General features: G+C 53.9%; 1 pseudogene; it reads left to right on the top strand.

Annotated features, from left to right (window-relative positions):
- The first annotated feature begins 324 nt into the window (after nucleotides 1-324).
- Nucleotides 325-10,731, top strand: part of LOC142821097 (cathepsin G-like) — an 11,894-nt pseudogene continuing 1,487 nt past the window's right edge.

The raw sequence follows: 10,731 nt of genomic DNA, 5'->3' as shown, positions 1-10,731 counted from the left end.
AGCACTGGCGGTTGGGGGAGGGGTAGTGTTAGCCACATCCTCAGCCTGGGCCAGGATATGAGAGCCCGTGTTAGCCACATCCTCAGGCAGAGAGACGTGCAGGGGCCCAGTGGGCCATGGCACCAGGCCAGGGACCGGAGCTAGGTGGATGCAGCTGTGACCTGAGAATTGACCAATGGGCTTCTCACCCCATAGCCCATTTCCAGTGGATGTTTGTGGGGCTCTGTGATTGGCTAACCCTACCCTGCCCCCAACCACGCTTCGTCCATATAAGCCTCAGGCCAGAAGGACCGGCTCCGTGTCTGGCCTTGGATGGCTCTGACGATGCAGCTCTTGGTGCTGGGGCTGTTCCCCTGGGCCTTCCTCCTGCCCCCTGGGGGCTGGGCTGGTGAGTGGGGGAAGGGCGCTGGGTGTGTGCGGAAAGGGGCCCATGCAGGGTGGGTGCTGTGGCATGAGTGAGGGTCTTCCCCTGACCCGCTTCGGGCTGAGGGGACAAGGGACTCCTGCAGCCTCCCCTGAGTACCTCTGGGGTTCTCAGCCTGTGTGGGTTGGTGGATCATCCCCCAGAGGTCTTCTTTGGGACCCCAATTTCAAGCCTTGTGTCATACTTGGAGTTGCTATGAGCTGGAGGCACTGTGGCCAGGGAGACAAAAGAAGCAGATGGTGGAGGGGCAGCAGGAACAGGGTGCTAAGGGGAAAGGCTCGGACCTAAGAAACTTCGGCACCTTTTCCAGATCAGCCCAGGATCTCTGGCTGGGAACTCAACCAGATGGCTCACGGAAATGAGGCACCTAAACCTCTTAGAAACATGTTCCCAGGACCTCCGATTCCCCCTTTAAGGAGAAAAATGTTTGGGTGTCTGTTTGGACCGGACACTACTCAGGGAAGGGGTTGGGATCCGTGCAGTGACTAGCACAGAAAGAGGTCCCTGAGCTCAGTCTAGGTCCCACAATAAAGCCAATCGCTGCCATTCCTTAAAGGGGAGATTTTCCAACACTCCCGCCCGCCCGCCTGGCGCCTCCTCCCGAGCAGATCCCAGAAGATTTGTCATTTTCCTGAAGGACATTCCCACTTTGTATTTTTCAATCCCGAAACATTTTTTATTTGGCCACCAAACCCTGAAAACTGTCCCTTAGACATTTCCCAGCATGGGAGGGAAAGAACCAGGTTGCACACACAAAAAATTCAGCCCGAATCGAGGGGTGAAAGGGCTCCCTGGGTTCATTCAGTCAAAGCCAATTCTCCTGGCACTGGTGTTTTGGTGAATCGGGCGAGGAGCAGCCCAACCTGGTCCCTGTGGGCGTGTGGAGAAGCAACCACAGAAGTTCTGTCTGTGCCCTGCTGGGGACGGGCTGGACCAGTCCGGGGTGACTTTGGCCCACAGAGCGGTGAACAAGAAGCAGGGGGTTTACTGCCCCACTCCGGGTCCATTTGGCACTGATTCTTTACTGAGCCAGGTCAAAGCTGCAGATTTCCCTTCCAGCCCCATGGGGGGCCCAGTGTGGGGCAGAGCAGAGCAGGGTGAAGGGAGCCAAGCTCAGGGATCCCCCAGGAGAGCATCAAGGGGTGGGGTCAGAGGCTGTGGGAGCCTCCCTTCAGGATGGGGAGCTCAGTCCATGTCAAGGGAGGTGAGGGAGCCCTTTGCATGGCTCTGTTCTCCCCCCAGGTGAGATTATCGGGGGATGGGAAGCCCGGCCCCACTCCAGGCCCTACATGGCCTATCTGGACATACAACATGGGAAGGATAAATACTACTGCGGCGGGTTCCTGGTGAAGAGAAATTTTGTGCTGACGGCCGCTCACTGCCAGGGAGAGTAAGTGCCTCTAGGCTGGGCCGTGGGGGTGGGTGAGATCACCGGGGATGGAGGAGCTGGAAGCTCTGGTGTTGGCATAGGGGGAAGGGAAGGAGCAGCCCAGGCTGGTAGAGCAGAGCCCAGGGCCTGCTCACAGGGCCTTGCCAAGTCTCTAGGGACCTCTGCAACCCACGGCCCAGCCCCAGCACTGGGGTACATCAATGGGGCTGTGTCCAGTGAGCTCAGCTGGGGTCTGGCCCCTTGCTCAGTGGGGGACAGGGAGGGTTCTTAGTCCCAGGGTAGCTCTGCAGGGTGTTTGGGTGCTGTGCTGGGGCTGGGCATGGACCCCTGCAGGGTTCTGGTAGGAAGGGTTGACAGGAATTCAGACCCAGGCTATTACGAGCCTGTCTTCTTCCCCTAATAGTCATTGTGCTGCTCTTGCCTCTTACAGCAGCATCACTGTCATGCTGGGAGCCCACAACATCCATGAAAATGAGCCAACAACATCCGGGAAATGAGCCAACAATTAATCCCCGTGCGCCGGCAGATCTTCCACCCGCAGTACAACACAGAGACCTTAAACAATGACATCATGCTGCTGCAGGTACCACCCCAACCAGTTTTCCCAACCCCAGTGACCTCACACTGCTGCAGGTACCGCCCCCATCCCATCTCCCACCCCCAGTGACCTCACACTGCTGCAGGTACCACCCCCATCCCATCCCCCACCCCCAGTGACCTCACACTGCTGCAGGTACCACCCCCATCCCATCTCCCACCCCCAGTGACCTCACACTGCTGCAGGTACCACCCCCATCCCATCTCCCACCCCCAGTGACCTCACACTGCTGCAGGTACCACCCCCATCCCATCTCCCACCCCCAGTGACCTCACACTGCTGCAGGTACCACCCCCATCCCATCTCCCACCCCCAGTGACCTCACACTGCTGCAGGTACCACCCCCATCCCATCCCCCACCCCCAGTGACCTCACACTGCTGCAGGTACCGCCCCCGTCCCATCCCCCTCCCCCAGTGACCTCACACTGCTGTAGGTACCACCCCATCCCATCCCCCACACCCAGTGACCTCACACTGCTGCAGGTACCGCCCCCATCTCCCACCCCCAGTGACCTCACACTGCTGCAGGTACCACCCCATCCCATCCCCCATCCCCAGTGACCTCACACTGCTGCAGGTACTGCCCCCATCTCCCACCCCCAGTGACCTCACACTGCTGCAGGTACCACCCCATCCCATCCCCCACCCCCAGTGACCTCACACTGCTGCAGGTACCGCCCCATCCCATCTCCCACCCCCAGTGACCTCACACTGCTGCAGGTAGCACCCCAACCCCATCTAGGGGTTATAATGGACCACAAGTTGAACATGGGTCAGCAGTGTGATGCTGTGGCAAAAAAAGCAAACATGAGTCTGGGAGGCATTAACAGGTGTGTTGTGAGCACAACACGAGAAGTCATTCTTCCGCTCTACTCTGCGCTGGTTAGGCCTCTGTTGGAGGATTGTTTCCTGTTCTGGGCACTGCATTTCAAGAAAAATGTGGAGAAATTGGAGAGGGTCCAGAGAAGAGCAACAAGAATGATGAAAGGTCTAGAGAACATGACCTTCTCTAGAGGGAAGGCTGAAGGAATTGGGTTTGTTTAGTTTAGAAAAGAGAAGACTGAGGGGGGACATGAGAGCTGTTTTTCAGGTATCTAAAAGGGTATCATAAGGAGGAGGGAGAAAACTTGTTCATCTTGGCCTCTGAGGATAGAACAAGCAGCAATGGGCTTAAACTGCAGCAAGGGAGGTTTAGGTTGGACATTAGGAAAAACTTCCTACCTGTCTGGGTGGTCAAACACTGGAATAAATTGCCGAGGGGGGTTGTGGAATCCCCATCTCTGGAGATATTTCAGAGTAGGTTAGATAAATGTCTATCAGGGATGGTCTAGACAGTATTTGGTCCTGCCATGAGGGCAGGGGACTAGACTCAATGACCTCTCAAGGTCCCTTCCATTCCTAGTATTCTTTGATTCAATGATTCTATCCCCCAACTCCAGTGACCTCACACTGCTGCAGGGATCGCCCCATCTCATATCCCCTTTCTTGACTTGAGGTGTCTCCGTTTAAGACACACGTATGTTTCCTGGTTCTCTTTGCCTGGATAGTTGAGTTACAATGCAACATTGACCAGGGAGGTGAGGCTGGTCCGTTTACCGACTGGTCATCGCAAAGTGCGCCCAGGCTGGATGGAGCAGAACCAACCTGACAACAGAAACCAACACCCTTCAGGAAGTAAATCTTTCGGTGATGACTGATGACCTCTGTCAGAAGCGGTACCGTTACTATTTTCCCTCCACTATGCTGTGTGTAGGGGACCATCGCTACCCAAAGTCAATGTGCCTGGTAAGTGATTTATTGGTGATCTATGGTGTCAGGGCCACAGGAAGGGGGAATATATGTGCATGGTATCATCACCACGGGCAGGGGGAATTTGTAATGGAAAAGCTGCCAGAGCCCAAAGAATTACTTGTTGGGGCCCACGCCCAGGGGTGACAGAACTCTAAACAACCAAGACCAGAGATCACAGCGCAATAAACAGCCATACCCAAGGGTTAGTCAGCTACAAATGGGCCGGTCAGATGGCAATAAATTGCCACACCTGAAGTTAAGAGGACTACAAACAGCCATGCCCAGCGATAACAAGGCTACAAATGGCCATGCTCAGATGTGACAGGGCTCTCAATGGTCAAGCCAGTGGTGCCATTGATCAGCCCTGATCCTTTGATGAGAGGATTGTCCATAACTGCCCATCAATACACGGCAGGCTGATCTTGATGGAGAAATGGGTGTCACCATATTTGGGATGCTAACAGGTAGCCACTACTCACAGCTTCAGGCATAGTTTTAAACAGGACAATCGTACATAATAGTTTCTAACTTTTCTGAGGACACCTTACATGACATGCCTTGCCCAAGGTTGATGACAATTGTGTGACAATGGGGATTAAGTGTGGCTACTCATATATCTTTGCATACAGCCTTAGCTAGGAGCTCAGGCTAGATAAAGACTGGGGTGTTTATGGTGTAAATGCCTGAGACCTTCATCTTAGGATTCTCAGTATTAATTGAGTTTTTCACATGTTTTGGGTTTACTAGCCCAGGCAGCCCGGGAGACCCAGGTATGATCAAGGCATTAATTCTTCTCTCCTGGCTTGTTCTGGGACAGGGTGATTCTGGGGGCCCTCTCGTGTGCCGTGGAGTGGCCGAGGGCATCGTCTCCTTTGTTGCCTATAACAGCATCGCACCTCCGGCTGGGTTCACTCGGATTTCCCACTTTGTGCCCTGGATCAAAGCCAACATGTGCTAAATCTAGGAACACCGACCTGATCTTTTGCCATGCAGCCACCACCTTCTGCTACGCAACCTGTTCCTGGCCACACAGAATCAGACCTTCCTCTGCATCTGGGCCCAGGTGTCAAGCATCAATTTCCCCACCCCTCTGAGCCAGCCACCCCACTGTCCTGGGGCTGGACCAGAGCTGGAGGCCCCTAGCGCAGAAAGCCCATGTGCTGTGTCCCTACCTGCTTGTGTCCTGCATGGTCCCTGCAAAGAGCAGAGGAAACTGTGCAATGTTCCCTGCTCAGTGGGTCAGAGATATTTCTGGTGACACATTAAATGGCTTTGTGCAGCAGCTGCTGGTGGTGTCTGGACTCCTGAGTGATTGGCTGGTTGGGACAGTTGAGTGCCCAAGTCCCTCACCCAGCCCTGAGTCCCCACAAGTGGGGAGAGGGCTCACAAGGCAGGGGGGACTACAGGTACAGGGACATGTGGGGAGACGGGGAAAAGGCCCCAGTGCAGGCAGGCCCTGAGCCCAGGTCGACGTTTGAACCCAAAGTGGCCTTAGAAAAGGGAAGAGCTTACAGGCAGATGTGTACTTTTGTAACCAGCAAAACCAGTTGGGAGAGAAAGAGAGAGAGATGGGGAGTGGTGTGGAGATTAGATAGATAGATAGATAGATAGATAGATAGATAGATAGATAGATAGATAGATAGATAGAGGGGGTGTGTGGGGATAGATAGATAGATAGATAGATAGATAGATAGATAGATAGATAGATAGATAGATAGAGGGGGTGTGTGGGGATAGATAGATAGATAGATAGATAGATAGATAGATAGATAGATAGATAGATAGATAGAGGGGGTGTATGGGGATAGATAGATAGATAGAGAGATAGATAGATAGATAGATAGATAGATAGATAGATAGATAGATAGATAGATAGATAGATAGATAGAGGGGGTGTATGGGGATAGATAGATAGATAGATAGATAGATAGATAGATAGATAGATAGATAGATAGATAGATAGATAGATAGATAGATAGATAGATAGATGGGTGTGTGGGGATAGACAAAAAATGAGGTTTACAGGATCTTTCAGAAAAGGGTTTTATTTTTGAAAGATCCCTGTCTAAATGCCTTTTTTTCTCCAAAAAACCCCATTTCAAGAAAAAGCTGCAGCTGCCATTATGCAAATGAAGTGCGGGGTATTTAAATCCCAGCTTCATTTGCAATATCGACATGCCTAATCTACATCCTTTTATGGAAAAAGGGAAGTCGTTTAGACATACCCCAACTGAACCAAATCCCTTTTCTTCTTGAACCCAGGAAGGAAGTGGGAGACTGGTTAGGGGCAGGTCACAGCCACTCACCACAATCTCACACAGGTTGTGGTTTCTCACCCAGTGTTGATACGGATCCGTGCTGTGCACAGCCCATGTAAACAGGATGGGGAAGAGCAAAAATAGGGGCTTGGAGCAGCGACAGCCTCACAGAGATACCCTTGGCAGGGGTGGGAAAATGTTTGGCCTGAGGGTCACGTCTGGGCCTGGACACAATATGGCGGCACGAATGGGGATGTTACCACCATGGTATGGTATGGGGCGCAGTTTGGGGAAGGGCTGTAAGAGGGAGGTTACTTAGGTGAGGTAGGAAGGTTCGGGGGGGGGGGGGGGTGACAGGGTGATACCTACCTCCCGGCCCTGTGCCACCCAGTGCCCCAGGTAGACAGTGTTACAGCCACACCGCTGTGTGGAAGGGCCAGGTGGGGAGGGGCTGGGGGGACAGACGGGTTCATTATGGCTCATGGGACAAACTGCTGCAGGTACCACCCCCATCCCATCCCCCACCCCCAGTGACCTCACACTGCTGCAGGTATCGCCCCCATCCCATCCCCCACCCCCAGTGACCTCACACTGCTGCAGGTACTGCCCCCATCCCATCCCCCACCCCCAGTGACCTCACACTGCTGCAGGTACCGCCCCATCCCATCCCCCACCCCCAGTGACCTCACACTGCTGCAGGTACCGCCCCCACCCCATCCCCCACCCCAGTGACCTCACACTGCTGCAGGTACCATCCCATCCCATCCCCCACCCCCAGTGACCTCACACTGCTGCAGGTACCACCCCCATCCCATCCCCCACCCCCAGTGACCTCACACTGCTGCAGGTACCACCCCATCCCATCCCATCCCCCACCCCCAGTGACCTCACACTGCTGCAGGTACCACCCCATCCCATCCCCCACCCCAGTGACCTCACACTGCTGCAGGTACCGCCCCCATCCCATCCCCCACCCCCAGTGACCTCACACTGCTGCAGGTACCGCCCCCATCCCATCCCCCACCCCCAGTGACCTCACACAGCTGCAGGTACCACCCCCATCCCATCCCCCACCCCCAGTGACCTCACACAGCTGCAGGTACCACCCCCATCCCATCCCCCACCCCCAGTGACCTCACACTGCTGCAGGTACTGCCCCCATCCCATCCCCCACCCCCAGTGACCTCACACTGCTGCAGGTACCGCCCCATCCCATCCCCCACCCCCAGTGACCTCACACTGCTGCAGGTACCGCCCCCACCCCATCCCCCACCCCAGTGACCTCACACTGCTGCAGGTACCATCCCATCCCATCCCCCACCCCCAGTGACCTCACACTGCTGCAGGTACCACCCCCATCCCATCCCCCACCCCCAGTGACCTCACACTGCTGCAGGTACCACCCCATCCCATCCCCCACCCCCAGTGACCTCACACTGCTGCAGGTACCACCCCATCCCATCCCCCACCCCAGTGACCTCACACTGCTGCAGGTACCGCCCCCATCCCATCCCCCACCCCCAGTGACCTCACACTGCTGCAGGTACCGCCCCCATCCCATCCCCCACCCCCAGTGACCTCACACTGCTGCAGGTACCACCCCATCCCATCCCCCAACCCCAGTGACCTCACACTGCTGCAGGTACCGCCCCCATCCCATCCCCCACCCCCAGTGACCTCACACAGCTGCAGGTACCACCCCCATCCCATCCCCCACCCCCAGTGACCTCACACAGCTGCAGGTACCGCCCCCATCCCATCCCCCACCCCCAGTGACCTCACACTGCTGCAGGTACCACCCCCATCCCATCCCCCACCCCCAGTGACCTCACACTGCTGCAGGTACCGCCCCCATCCCATCCCCCACCCCCAGTGACCTCACACTGCTGCAGGTACCACCCCCATCCCATCCCCCACCCCCAGTGACCTCACACTGCTGCAGGTACCACCCCATCCCATCCCCCAACCCCAGTGACCTCACACTGCTGCAGGTACCGCCCCCATCCCATCCCCCGCCCCCAGTGACCTCACACTGCTGCAGGTACCGCCCCCATCCCATCCCCCACCCCCAGTGACCTCACACTGCTGCAGGTACCACCCCCATCCCATCCTCCACCCCCAGTGACCTCACACTGCTGCAGGTACCACCCCATCCCATCCCCCACCCCCAGTGACCTCACACTGCTGCAGGTACCACCCCCATCCCATCCCCTGCTCCCTAACACTTCACACACACATGGTTCCTGGTTGTCTTTTTCATGGCAGCTGAGTCGCAATGCGTCACTCACCCAGGAGGTGGGACTGATCAGTCTGACATCTGCCAATAACACAGCTCAGCCAAGGACCGTGTGTGATATCGCTGGTTGGGGCAGGACCAGCTTGAACACCACAACCGACACCCTTCGGGAAGTCAACCTGACAGTTGCAGCGGATGCCGACTGTCGGAATCGCTTCCCTTCCTGCTATGATCCCTCCATCATGGTGTGCGTAGGGGATCCCCGCATCCCTAGGTCCATGTACCTGGTGAGTGGTTCCTTGCCCTGCACTTCTTCTCTGTTTGTCCTGCCGGCACCAGCCCCCCTGCTCTGCCAAACTGCTAAAATGTGACCATTTAGGGCTCCTTGGATTCTCCCTATAGACTGGGGAAGGGTGGTTTAGCCATGGGCAACTCCCTCCCACCTGCTTTCCAGATTCCCATGGGACCTCCACCCCCGTGTTTGGGTATCATCTTGCAAGTCACTTGTGGGAGTGAGAGACACCTGCAGAATGAAAGGTCTGAGCTGCCTCTGCTAGAGCTACAGAGCTGAAAACTGTTACCGTTAACTGGCAACTTTTAAATCAAGCCTGGATGTGAAAATATGGATGATAAAGACAGAAGACATTGACTTTGTAATTCATCCATCAGTTAATCATAGAATCATAGAATCATAGGACTGGAAGGGACCTCGAGAGGTCATCGAGTCCAGCCCCCCGCCCTCAAGGCAGGACCAAGCTCCATCTACACCATCCCTGACAGATGTCTATCTAACCTGTTCTTAAATATCTCCAGAGAGGGAGATTCCACCACCTCCCTTGGCAATTTATTCCAATATTTGACCACCCTGACAGTTAGGAATTTTTTCCTAATGTCCAATCTAAACCTCCCTTGCTGCACTTTAAGCCCATTACTCCTTGTCCTGTCCTCAGAAACCAAGAGGAACAAATTTTCTCCTTCCTCCTTGTGACACCCTTTTAGATATTTGAAAACCGCTATCATGTCCCCCCTTCATCTTCTTTTTTCCAAACTAAACAAGCCCAGTTCATGAAGCCTGGCTTCATAGGTCATGTTCTCTAAACCTTTAATCATTCTTGTCGCTCTTCTCTGTACCCTTTCCAATTTCTCCACATCTTTCTTGAAATGTGGCGCCCAGAACTGGACACAGTACTCCAGCTGAGGCCTAACTAGTGCAGAGTAGAGCGGCAGAATGACTTCACGAGTTTTGCTTACAATACACCTGTTGATACAACCTAGAATCATATTTGCTTTTTTTGCAACAGCATCACACTGTTGACTCATATTCAACTTGTGGTCCACTATGACCCCTAGATCCCTTTCCGCCATGCTCCTTCCTAGTCAGTCGCTTCCCATCTTGTATGTATGGAACTGATTGTTCCTTCCTAAGTGGAGCACTTTGCATTTCTCTTTATTAAACCTCATCCTGTTTACCTCTGACCATTTCTCTAACTTGCTAAGGTCATTTTGAATTATGTCCCTATCCTCCAAAGAAGTTGCAACCCCACCCAGTTTGGTATCATCTGCAAACTTAATAAGCGTACTCTCTATCCCAATATCTACATCTTTGATGAAGATATTGAACAGTACGGGTCCCAAAACAGACCCTTGCGGAATTCCACTCGTTATCCCTTTCCAGCAGAATTTAGAACCGTTAACAACTCTCTGACTACAATTATCCAGCCAATTATGCACCCATCTTATCGTGGCCCTATCTAAGTTATATTTGCCTAGTTTATCAATAAGAATATCATGCGAGACCGTATCAAATGCCTTACTAAAGTCTAGGTATATGACATCCACCGCTTCTCCCTTAACCACAAGGCTTGTTATCTTATCAAAGAAAGCTATCAGATTAGTTTGGCATGACTTGTTCTTCACAAACCCATGCTGGCTATTCCCTATCACTTTATTACCTTCCAAGTGTTTGCATATGATTTCCTTAATTACCTGCTCCATTATCTTCCCTGGGACAGACGTTAAACTGACCGGTCTGT

This window comes from Pelodiscus sinensis, chromosome 30 (genome assembly GCF_052426305.1).
Source record: "Pelodiscus sinensis isolate ZL-2025 chromosome 30, ASM5242630v1, whole genome shotgun sequence".
NCBI classification, from domain to species: domain Eukaryota; kingdom Metazoa; phylum Chordata; order Testudines; family Trionychidae; genus Pelodiscus; species Pelodiscus sinensis.
The sequence above is the reverse complement of the archived record's forward strand: the minus strand, read 5'-3'. Positions and strand labels throughout refer to the sequence as shown.